This window comes from Microtus oregoni, unplaced genomic scaffold (assembly GCF_018167655.1).
Source record: "Microtus oregoni isolate MIOR12 unplaced genomic scaffold, Mior012 000024F_ref0000369, whole genome shotgun sequence".
NCBI classification, from domain to species: Eukaryota; Metazoa; Chordata; class Mammalia; order Rodentia; family Cricetidae; genus Microtus; species Microtus oregoni.
In genome coordinates, this window is record NW_024543083.1 from 23211743 (window position 1) to 23225150 (window position 13408).

Here is a 13408-nt window from a genome sequence, read left to right on the forward strand (position 1 = left end):
GTTCTCCTCTCAGAATATATCCTGACCCCAGTTTTCCTCCATCCATTCCTTTGGCTCTTCAACCTACTTTTCCCTTTAGAAAATAGGAGGACTCCCAGGGATATAAGTTACAGGACAGTGAAGACCCAGTTTCAAAAAAATGGACGAGTGACATGAAAGGTCGCATCTGGCCTCCCTGCATGCATGCTTGCCCACACACATATGCATTTTCATCTTATGAACCTATGTATTTTCTGCTGTCGATGCACTATTAACCTGCATGAGTCTCTTCTAAACAACATAATGCTACACTAAATATTCTTTTTCAAAGTTTGCCTAGAATGGATATTTTAGGCAGTTTCAATGTCATAATATGCCCCCAGTATCAAGTGCTTTGATTGTCATTCTTCATGCACTACTTGAGTTTTAATAAACACATAGGATAGAATAGTAGATTCCATAAAGTAGGGTTATTATATAGAATTGAACAATCCAAACATGTCATCTCTCCCTTCCTATTTCTAATTAAAACAAAAACAACAAATCACATGGTTTCCTAACAATGTGGTCAAGAAAAATAAATTAATAGAAAAATAGCAACCACCAAATAAAAGGTTTTATTTTTCCTAGAATAGCCATTTATTCTATACACAGCAAAAGGTTGAGGCAAAAACTCCCTCGGGTTCTGCAGAAAAAAATACTTCTTTAATCTCAGGTAACATGAAATACTATTTTCACCATGAACTAAAGTGACCTCTGACCTAATCTACAAAGATATAGTATGCCACAGTCTCAGCTATGACTGAGGTACCATTTTTGAACACATTAATAAGAAGGACAATGAAGCCAGGCAGTGGTGAGTGGTGGCACACACCTTTAATCCCAGCTCTTGGGAGGCCAAGGTAGGAGGATCTCTGTGAATCTGAGGCCAGTCTGGTTTACAAGAGCTAGTTCCAGGACAGCTAGGGCTGTTACATAGAGAATCCCTGTCTCAAAAACCAATATATGTGTATATATATATATATATATATATATATATATATATATATATATATGATAATATGGGTTCTGTGATCAACTACTAACAATTGGGAGATTAAGCAGAATTTGGAGCTCCCTACTAAAATCATCTTCTCACAACTTCAAATGCTTTCACGAGTCACTAAAACCACGTATCTCACATAACTTACAATCTTACTATGAGAGATATCACTTAGTCTAATATGGGGCCAAGGAATATTCTGTTCTTTGATTGAAAAAAAGTCTTCCAAAAAGAACTACTCTAGCCTTTCCCTTTTGTCTAAATTTCTCTTCCATTATGCAGGCGAAGGGGACTACCCTTTTAACTTATAATAATGTATCCATTTAACCTCAGTCCTGGTCCACCTCATTATCATCCAGAGTCTATATCATTACCTGAAATTGTATCTTATATTCATTTTCTCATTTATTACAGAGGTTGTTAGTACATCCAGTTGAAGAAGTCTCATAAAAAATGTGTCTTTTTCTGAACAACTGTACAATCTCAGCAAACAGATTAGTGACATATACTCAGCAGTTGTTTGTTTTTTTAACACTTTACTCTTTCGGGGCCTATCTCCCAGCTCCCAAATTAATACTCAGAGGCTTATTTTTCCTTACAAATACACAGCCTTAGGTTGGCTTATTTCTAGCCAGCTTGTTTTTTAACTTATATCACCCTATCAACTCTATATATTTGGGATTTTACCTTTTTCTATTTCTCTATTCCTTTATTTTTTACTCCGTGCCTGGCTATGGAGCTGGGTTATAACTGTGGTAAATGAATAAATACATGAAATAATTAATGAGGAATCTCATACATATATTAATTATAACAATAATAACAATACGGGGATGGAGACATAGTTCAGCTGTTAAGAGTGTTGCTGTTCTTGCTAAAGACTAGATATCCTTTCCCAGAACCCAATAATGTGGTTTACAATTGCCTGTAATTCTACCACTCAGAGTCAACACATAAGTCGGACCTCTGTTGGAACCCACAAACACACAGCAAATCCTTACATAGACTCACACACATACACACACATAAAATTACATCTTTAAAAAAGTTTTCATTATACCTACATAAACTGGATATGCTGAGAGAGCAAAAGAAAGTAAGATCACTGAAGCAAATATTATTCTTTACTACATTTTATTAAATGTACTGGAGCTAAGCAAAACAGAAAGTGGAAATGGTGCCATAGGCAAAATCACACAGTCTATTTGGCCTGAGGGATGTGGCCTGAGAATGCTCTCTCATCTGTTCATTTTAGGACAATATCTTCAAACTTTTCTCTCTACCCATGGGACTCTTTAAAAGTTCAGAAATATTTTAGGGTTTCATTGTGTTTTGAAGGTGGTTTTGAGGTTTCCTTCTTTCTTGTATTCAACGTGTTTTATATCCAATCTGGAACCAGAACTTAAGTTATTTCAATACCCCTAGGGTTTTAAATGGAAACAAGTTTGGCTAATTTTGACAGCTAACCATTAAATAGTTCAGGCATGGAAACTTAGGCACTGTTCTTTTCATCTGAATATCTGTGACTTATTAAAGCCCTCCCTCAGTGTGTTTATAAGCCTACTCTACCATAAAAGTAGCAAATTGTCTAAAAGATACCATCCCGATAACATTTGTTTCATCCTCAATTGGTATAAATAATTTTGAATATTAATTTAAGAAATTAAATGCATTTACTTAAAAATGATTGAATTTAAACAAATCAGTATTATATTATAGACAATTTCAATGAAGTCAAGGATGAATGTTTATTTGAATTTCACAAAAGGTGAAATTCAACAATTATTATAGAGGAAAGTATTTAACCTTACTTGACCCAAAGTCCTAAAAGTAATCCTAGCTAATACACACTGAATTGACGACTTGTAGAAATGAAATAATTACCCATCAGCCTGCTTCTTCTCAGTGACCATCGCAGGGGTATTAATTTGATAAGCTAGTATGAAAAATCACGACAGCTGTGTCATGAAGAATCTAATTAAGCCATCCTGCCATGCCAATATATCTACTTTTGTTTGTCTGCATGACAGTTTGCTAGTATATGACCCAAGAAAAGAAACAGAGGAACCAAAATTTATGTCACCCTAAATCTTGAATGTATCAAGATTTTCTGAAATGCTCTGAAACCAGGAATAATAAAAATTTCATCTCAGTACATGAATGTGGAAAGAAACTATGATATACCATAGCAAAGTATTAGCAAATTCAATTTCAACAATACCTGTGAAAGCTCTCCCTGGAGTATTTAGGATGGGCATAAAACTAGGTTAAATGGTATGTATTTAGTCTCTTACATAAAACTATTTAAATTCTAAGGTTACAGAGATGGAGTGGATGAATGAACACAAGGGTTTAGGATGCTGCTGGGGCCATGAAGAGGTGTCAAGAAAGTTATGCTCTGTGTCTTGACTGCAACAATCATACAAGAATCTGCATTAACAATGAAGAGAAGTTCAGACTCAACATATGTCTTTTACAATGACAAAATCTATAACATATTCAACATACAGCCTAAAGTTAATTTATGGGTGACTGTCCAAGCAATAAGATATCCGTGTCAATTCTAATGTTTTAGAAGTTGCTTAAAATGCTCTTCTTGTTTACTTAGGTAATAATATATTCTTCTGGGGTCTTCGAAGAGTTGAAGACAGATAAATATATTTATAGTTTTGATAAAAGATAAATTATATATAAATAGTGTATCTGTGATCCTTTCTTGATACCAGTTTTGCATATGTAATTTATTATGTTAAGGTTAAAATCTCCATTTTTATTTATATAGAAAAGGGGAGATGATGTGGAATGACCTTCTGTATATGTTTTTTACTTTTATTGGTTAAGAAATAAAGCCAATTTGATCTATAGCAGGGCAGAATATAACTAAAGTAGAAGAGATATGTAGAGTAGGTGGAGTCAGAGAGACACCATGTAGCTGCTAGTGTTTGAGGGGTGTTTGTTACAGAGAGGACCACCTTTCTTTTATTGACATAGACTGCTCGAATGTTTCTGGCCACCCAGACCCGAATAATCACATATGTAGTGAAATATCATTTCATTGATTTATATGTGAAATGGAATTATTACTATTATTATATGCATTTAATAGATATAAAATCATAACTTTTTCTTATACCTTGATTAGGGTAATGACTTCATGAGTGTCCAATTTCATCAAGCTTCTTTACATGAGTCGTCAGCAAAGAATTTAACGATCTTTTGATTAGAACTGAGACTATACATACAAGGCATTTATTTAATATTTGTTAAGTCTTTGGTTCATTTGCCAATTCTATACACACAAACTCATAAAAAGTATGTTTTGATTATCCTGTTATGCTAGGAAAATGCCATTTCTAGGAATTTCTATTAACCAAATGGTGGCTATAAAATGTAATTACTTTATCCGGTGTGGTACTTTTAAATATCACAGCTACTAGAATTATTTTTTGTGTTTAAAAGATATTTTCAATTTAGATAAAACAGCACTAAGTAAAATTTGTGAACCTGTTTTAGGAGCTACACACTTTATATGAATCTTAATTGAAAATCTATTACATTTTAACCCAGTTCTAAATTAACAGTGTCCAGAATACTGTATAAAACTGATATAGAATAAACATCTAGGATGTACTGTGTAGGTATCATTTTGAATATTCAGTTACAGTCTTGAAGAGAGTTAATTTTTAATTCCTTGTTTCTATTTTATTATTTTAAGACTCTCCCAAAATAGTTGATTCATTTGCCTGATGTTTCACAAGGCCTGTTTTCTTTACTTTTATTATACATTTATTTTTAATGTCAAGTTATATATGGATTCATTTGCTATCATTTACACTTGTGTAATGTGTCTTCATGGTGACTTCTTATTCACTTATAAGTATAAAGTCATGGTAAGATTAAGTATACAAGACATATTCCTCAACACAATAAAGACAGTTCACATCAAATACACAGCCAACAACAACCTAAATGGAGAAAAACTCAATGTAACTCCACAAAAATCAGGAACAAGACAAGGTTTTGCATTTTCTTCATATAAATTCTATATAGTACTTGAAGTCTTAGAGCATTAAGACAACTGGAGACAATAAAGGAAGAAATAAAAATATGGATATTTGCAGATGATATAATAATATACATGAAGCACCCAAAAAATCCATCAGGAAACTCCTACAGATGGTAAACACTTTCAGCAAAGTAGCTGGATACAAATCTAAACCCCCAAATCAGCAGCTTTCCTTTACGCAAATAACAAATTGACTGAGAAAAATCAGGAAAGCATTAAATAATATAAAATATATTAGGGTAGCTTTAACCAAGCATGTGAAGACTTCTATGATCACAACTTTAAGTCTTCGAAGAAAGCAAATGCAGATGGTATAAGTAGGCAGAAAGACCTTTGATGCTCATGGATCAGTAAGATTCACATAGTAAAAATGACTGTCCTAATAAAAGCTATCTACAAATTCAATGCAATCCCCATTAAAATTTCAACCAATTCTTCATACACCATTCACAGTTGTGAATGGCAATTCTCTACTTCATGTGTAAACACACAGAAAACAAACACATAAAACAAACAAATAACAATAAAAGAAAACAAAAGAACAGGATAGTTGGCACAATTCTGTACAATGAAAGAGCTGTTGAATGATCTTAAGGGGTAAGGTATAGAAGAAGGGACTGGGGATCTCACTGGGAGGAGTGAATAGAATTGATTGTGTGTGAGGATTGGGGGGAGAATTGGGGACTCGAACAGGAGAGTCAAGTGGAAAGGGAAAGGGATTTTGGGGAGAGATAGCTAGAATTGAGGGACATTTGAAGGGCAGTATAGAAACCTAATAAGGAGGAACCTTCCAAAAATATATGAAGGCAATGCATGCCACCAAATGAAGCTTTTGGTACTAAGACAGGGTTATATCCATCTGAATCTTATGCCAAAGGGGTTCCATGGAAATCCACAAACAATATAAGCTGTTTCCAGGACAATAGTTGTCAAGGCAAACTGACAGAGAGGCCCCATTGCTGAGACAATACCCACACAACTCATTGAACATGGAGAGCTGAGCTGGTGCCTGCATAGATCCTTCACCCCTATATTCTAGGGTTTTTCATAGAGGAAGGAGATCTGCAGTTATTGATCTACAATGCTGTCCTAGCTGCAAAATATTCTAGGGCAATGGTGACACAAAGCTTGTGAGAGTAATCAATCAATGTTTGATTTGATTTAAGGTCTGTTCATGAGAAGAAAACATTTTTGTACCATCAAAAAAATTCAACTATAAAATTTTTAAACTTCAAGAATATCTCAAAATAACTAGTAATTAAGCAATACATCTCCAATAAGCCATGGGATAAGGGAGAAACATGAAATGATCAAATAGGATTTGGTAAACAATAAACATAATATGTTATTTTCTTTTTATTTTGTTTATATTTATAAAAAAACTATCTTTTCTCATTTTACATGCCAAATCCATCTCCCACTCTCTCTTGTTCTCTTGTTCCCTCCACCTTTCCCCCCTAACCCTACCCTCCATCCATTCCTCAGAGAGGGCATGCTATTTTGTAAGGTAATACTCTAACAGACTCAAATAAAGTATTCGAAACTTACTTTTAACTAAGTTATATGAGGAAGTTTTAAAATAGTACAAAATAAAATGGTTTTGAAATAAGTGAGTGTTCATATTTATCAGTTATGTATTCGTCATCAGTATATCTATAATCTATCTAGTTTATCATGTATCTATCTATACATATATATTAAGATGGAAAATAAACACATGCAAAGACACTATCATCAGTTGATATCAGAAAAAATCAAACTATAACCACAGCAATCCAATTTTAAATACTGACTGTACTAAGATTTGTTGAGGATCAGGAGGTAGAGGAGTCACCTAGAGATCATGGATTATAATTTTAGCTTATTCTTCCTCCATCTTTCACTACCTCATCTCCACCCCATTCATTTTGAAAGTTTAAACACGTACATATCTTTTTAAAGCCATATGCATACACATTCATTAAAGTCTTCCTTTGTACTAGATACAAACCATTAAGCCCCTAACCATTATTAGTAAAAGTAAGTGAATTGTATATACCATCACAATAAAATACTACTCATTTGTTTAGAAAGCTATAAATAACTGACACATATTTCAACAGGAATGATATTTAAGGTTGACAGGACAGTTAATGATGATAGATAAGAAAACGATCCCTATGTGAGTCATTCCTATAGTGTTATAGGGAGCACAGATTAATGTGAGAGAAGAAAAGTCAATCAGGATTGGATTGGAAAGAGTTACAGGAGAGAATGATCAGAAGCAGAAGTTAAATGAAAATTTTGGAGTTAGGAGTGATATGCTCATAATTTTAATCATGATAAATGGCTTCATGTGAATACTTATATCAAAATATAGGATGTACTATAAATATTTGTCATTTACAGGATATCAATTATTTTAAAAATGAAACTGTTTTTATGAGCAATGTACAACTGACTGTATGAATGCAGCACCTTAAGTAAAGCCGTTAGAAAATGAAGTACTGTGAAATTCATACATAAATTTAGTGCTTCAAACCAGACTCTATTCTGCCTATGTTAGGCGCCTGTTTTGGGGAAGGTGGTGTGCTGCTTATGCGTTGTCAATTTTTTCCCCTGTCAGAAAACTTAGTGATATTTACCTTATAGTCAGTGACTGCTGGTTGCACACAAGAAGTACAGAATATACATAGATTCGGAGTAAATCTTGCCTCACTCATCAATTCATTTCAAATTGTAATCACCCTGCTTCAAATTGAGTTAGAAGAATTACAGTACTCCATCCACTGGGAAATTTTTTTTTTAACTTACACTGTAATAAAATTTGCTTACAAATGTAAACAAAGGAGATTCTTTCTAACTGGCTGCAATATCATAAACTGTAACTTGAAAAATTCCTCTACATGAGTAAAAAAAAAAAACGAGATAAAAAAATAATCTCTTCAAAGTCCAACCAGGCATCAACAGTAGTCTTAATATGCTGGCCCTGTGTTAACATTTATACATCATATTGTGCACAATACAGAGTAGGAAGTTATATATCCATCTTCATGAACAAATGACAGTGCCTCTTTTGGCTTTCTATTTTAATTTGATTACTAATTTTCAATGCATTCCCAGTAAGAATAATTTGTCAGAATGTGGCTAATTTAAGGATCGTTGATGCTTTTATTCAGTGTATGCTCTGAGAATAAAATTCCTGGAAACTGAATTGCCAGCCTCTTAAAGAAATGGCAAGACAGATGGCCAGTTGTTGCATAAGGCTGGAGTTGAATATTTCAGCAACCCACTTCTAGCTAAGAGTAAGCATCTGGTCAGGATGCGCGAAGCATGGAGTGGACCACTTGGCTGCTCTGAGCTAGGGCGGCTTTATCTGAGGCAGCATGCAATGTAACTATAGTGCAGGAAGAGCAGTTCACACAGAAATTGAAGAAAGAGGCAAGCTGACGTAAATTAGAAGCAGACATTGAATAGATTTTTGAAAAGCTAAACAAGAATTCTGCAGTTTTTGCTTATTTCATGACATCTCTCTGTTCATCCTGTATATCCTGTATCATATAAGGACATAGATTGTGTGATTCACATGTTTGACCCATGAAGCTGTTGTAATTGCTTTTGCAGATTTATTTATTGTTTCCCACATAAATGTTGCTTTAATGTCAAGCATTTCATTTACATATTTCCTAGAGAAAAATAAGAACATCTCTGTTGTTGTTAACAATATTTAACAGATAATATATTATGCTTCTTTTAAAAATTATATATAACTATCAGTTGATTTATCCAAATGTTGGATTAAAGTTTACTGTGAAGAAAAATATCTGTCCTATTTTAAAGATCCATCTTGCAATCACTTTACACAGAGTGCATAGTATGCTCACTACGCTACGATATCAAACTGGGAAATGGCACTGATTACTGTATAAGAGTGTTAGATCTAGAGATTTCTGGGTACAGAAAGGTACACAGAACTTTTATCTGACAGGATAGTGGCTTCTATAATGGGGATTTGTATGTCATTCTGTGGGAGAATGTGATAGAAGCTTAATTGATTCTGGAATGGATGGTGAGAAAGAAGGCTTCCCAAGAGAGTTATGATGCAATTACAATGTGGTCCTCAAAATTTAGCTGCTAGAAGCTTAATCTCTAGTGTAACACTTTTGGTTTAGATCCTATAAACTTCTCCCATCTTCATTAATTATTAGTGCTTCTGTAAAAATGCTCATAGTTTAGTTGTTTACTTTTGCTCTTCTCTGTGAGGACAGATGGCTCCTTCCCTGTGAGGGAAGCAACATTTAGATGGCACTGCTGAGTCAGCCATGGGGACAAACTAACACACTGATGGTGCACCTTTCTTGGAATTCCCAACCTCTCGAGTTGTGAATAATAAACTTCCATCATTTCCTTTATCATTTCATAATTATCTCTGGTGTTCTGTGAGAGGAACACCAAGAGATGGAGAAAGGTTGCCATATCAGCTGACAGCGATTAGCCAGGTCAAAGCCAGAAGAAGGAATAACAGTAAGGGAGAAGACAGAGGAAGAAATGCTAGACAGAGCTAAGCCCTCGAAGGAAGGTGGGTGTCATAAGGCTGTGGACAGCAGTAGGGATTAAGTTTTGTGAGGCTGAGATAAGCTCATAACAGGCTAGAGTGATCATTCCACAAATAAAAGTGCTTTCTGTTCATTCAAAGACTGGAATTTGTTTCCCAACACCCACCCTGGCTGGCTCACAACTAGTAACTTGAGGTCCATGATGTCTCCTCTTCTGCTCACTGCAGGTACCCACATGTATGTGTACATACTAGTACACAGAGACATAAACATATCCACCAATAAATGATAAAATAATCCTGGGGGCAGTTAATATGGGCTTCCCATTTGGGATCAAATTCTGAATGATAGCAGCAGATACAATCTCTCCAAGAGAATTTAGAAAAAAATAGAAACAGCCTAAGGAGCAGGCCAAAAATAATGAAGACATTAAGAGTGTCGAGCAAATAAAAATATGAACAAAATGAATTTAAATAGCTGAAAGTGAAGATATGGAAAAGTGCTCTTGAGTCAGGGTGGATTATAGCATAATAAAAACTATAAAAGAAAAGATAAAAAAGAAATCCGATGCTTATTCTGTTATCATGGTCAACAAGGATTCTGTGAACTAAAGTACTCTGAAAAAGCCATACGCACACAAGGAACCTAAGACTGTCTTTATTGCAGAGAGCTGAAACATTGTGCCAAGAGACAGCAGCTTAGACTGTCTTTAGACTCCTTTATGGTCATTTATGTATTAGAGATAAGATCTCTTTTGAGGTAAAATAATTGAGATGTATTTTTATATACAGTCATTGCTCCCACCAACCCGAAAGCCTTCAGAACAACACACCTCCTTTGTGTATGTAACCTACCTATTAGATGTCCCCACAGGTGTATTTGCTTAAATGCATCTTTTATCTCATTCTGTGTCTAAACAGTTGTGTGACAATTTTCATAGCATAATGTCATTCAGGATGAGTCAAGTGAGTAAGACCATGAGCAGGGTCATAAAGAATGATATGACATAAACATTTTAATTCATTTTACTGAGGCCTATGCAATTGCAATGCTTGCAGGCGCATTGGCCTTTCTCATTAGAGGTAAGAAGTAGATTGTGATAAATCACTTATGTGTGCTTCTGAATGGTTAGTGCTCCTGAGGACAAGGGAGAATAATTTTACCTCCATTATTGTAATAATTAGGAAGCATGATTCTTTTAGATATGTTCTTGCTCTTTCATGTTTTTGAATCAAGATGTTACATTTATCTTGGCATTTAAGAAAGAAAAAGACAATTATTTTGGAATTTTAGAGGATAGTTGGCATTAACTTAATCCAAAAGTAGACTCATGTTTGGCCCTAAAATTTCCTTCATTGCAAAACAAAATAATAATTCATGAGCAAAGGTATAAAGTGTGTGAAGGATTTAATTTAGAGCTGCACTGCCCTGCCTTCATCTATACCCACCTTGTTATTGGTGGTATCAACAATCTTTTCATGAGACCAAACATAAAAATGGCAACATCAATGGAATTCACAATGACCAGTCAAATTCTGGGGAGGACTAAGGTCATCATCTTTTCATTTTAGGAACCACTAGGCACCTGACGAAACTTTAGAAGCCATTTTCCAAATGGAACCAACATGAGTCCAAAGAATATTAATGGTAAATTTCCTGTGTTATCACCCACTGATATTTTACTGGGTAAGCCACTTAACACAACATAAGTTCAGAATATCCTTCCCTTTAGAGTGGTCACAATAATACCTTCCCTTTGAAGACATTTTCCCATGATGTGATCATCACTCTATTTGATAGTTCACATTGACATCATTTATTGTTTCAGCAAACATTTAATTTCAGGACAGTTACCCTAATCCTACAGGAAAAAATAAGTTTCACAAAGAATAAATTGGTTGACTGTAGTACTCCCTTCACTGTGGCTAGAAGCCATGGGTTGGAACACATTATTTTCTCATGTTTTATCAAAAGCAAACACCTCCATGACCAGCTTTTCATAAGCTATCTGCCTGAGCTCCAAGCAACAGCAGCCTTAGCTGTCTTACAGTCTCACTCAAATCTGCTAGTGTATTTCCTTTCATTGTGCTGATTTTTATGGAAAATAAAACATAGCTTGGAATTCCCCCCACTAAAGATAGTTTTGCATTCAGATCACTGAATACTAGAAGTCACAGACTGGACCTAGTTTTATGAAGAACTCATTAAGTCCTTAATGCAGTTCCTCGTATATAGAGGCCAATCTATAATTACCAAAAGGACCAAATCAAATAGCCAGATAAGGATGAAACATAGATACATATGTGAAAAATGATCAAATTGCAGAACGGGTGACTTATTTTATAGTATAATGCTTAAATTTAGATGATATATTGAGACTGATATCTTTGCTAGGGACAAACATTTTCTTATATTTTTACCTACTAGAAAAGAATAATAAAAGAGGCAAAAAAATATCCCTGAGAATTCTGCTAACACTCAAATTTGCATTGTAAAATCATTATTTATGTTCTTCATAAGTGCATGTATAATTTATTTTAGAAACCTCCTCACAGCTCCATCATCTTAGATGACATTTTGTGATGGTTGCATTATGCTGGGTAATAGAAATCACATCTACTGAAGGTAATTTCAAATGGATCAAGCAATGAAAGTATTAAGGTAATGAATGCAGAAGAAGAAGCGGCACGCCAGCAAAATGCTTATACTTCACCTCACACAAAGGCGTGTCATAATTTTCATGGCTGTTGACCATAAAACTTATAAATATTCACATACAATCCATGTTAGGAAACAAAATGAAAAATAAACAGATTTTTCCAATCAATAAGAAACAGTGAATCAGGAGACTGTAATGACATTTTGATGACAAGAGTTTAGTAGATTATGCCTTCTGTAAAATTTAAAGCAAATTTTACTCTTTGATACTGGAATACATTGGAATATACCCTTGGACCTTCACATTTATGAGATTAAAGGGACTGCTTTTATGCTGCAGTATATTTTTAATTTATGGAAGATATATTAAAACTGCTTTGAGATTTACCTTTATTATATAGTATATATATATATATATATATATATATATATATGAAAAAGTAGATGTGAGTAAATTACTATAATATAAATAATTCTTCCATGATGTACAATGACATGAATATTTTACAGCATTCATAAAACAGAAGGTATTATAAAACAAAGAAATAAAAGTCCTTAACTTTTTTTTGGTTGTAGATGGTTATTGTTGAAATCACTCACACTAGCACTCAGATAAGCTAGTGTGTGTCCTTTCCTTGTGCTTAATTTGTTGTTGTATTTTGTAGTTCTTACACACATGGTCTGAAATTTCCCCACTATAGATAGCTTTGTATTCAGATCACTGTGAATACTGGCAGTCACTGACTGAATCTACTAGCTTAATTACTTTGATTCTTCTTTTGTTTGAGTTTTTTAGATTATAAAGTGATTGCACCATTGTTCCCCTTCTATTTTTCTCCAAACCTTCCTGCATATTTTTCCTTGCTACCTTTCAAATTTATGGCCTCATATATATATATATATATATATATATATATATATATATATATATGTTATATATGTTATAAAATACACCCTGTTAAGTTTGTATAAGGTTACTTGTATACATGTTTTTAGGGATAACCATTTGATTTTTATCTATTTGAGACATGCATAATTTTTATTTAGAAATGAAAGTCGTAGGGTTCAAGTTTGTGTTTCATAATTTCTTCTTGCTACAGATTGTATGTTCATCTTCTTGATGTTTAT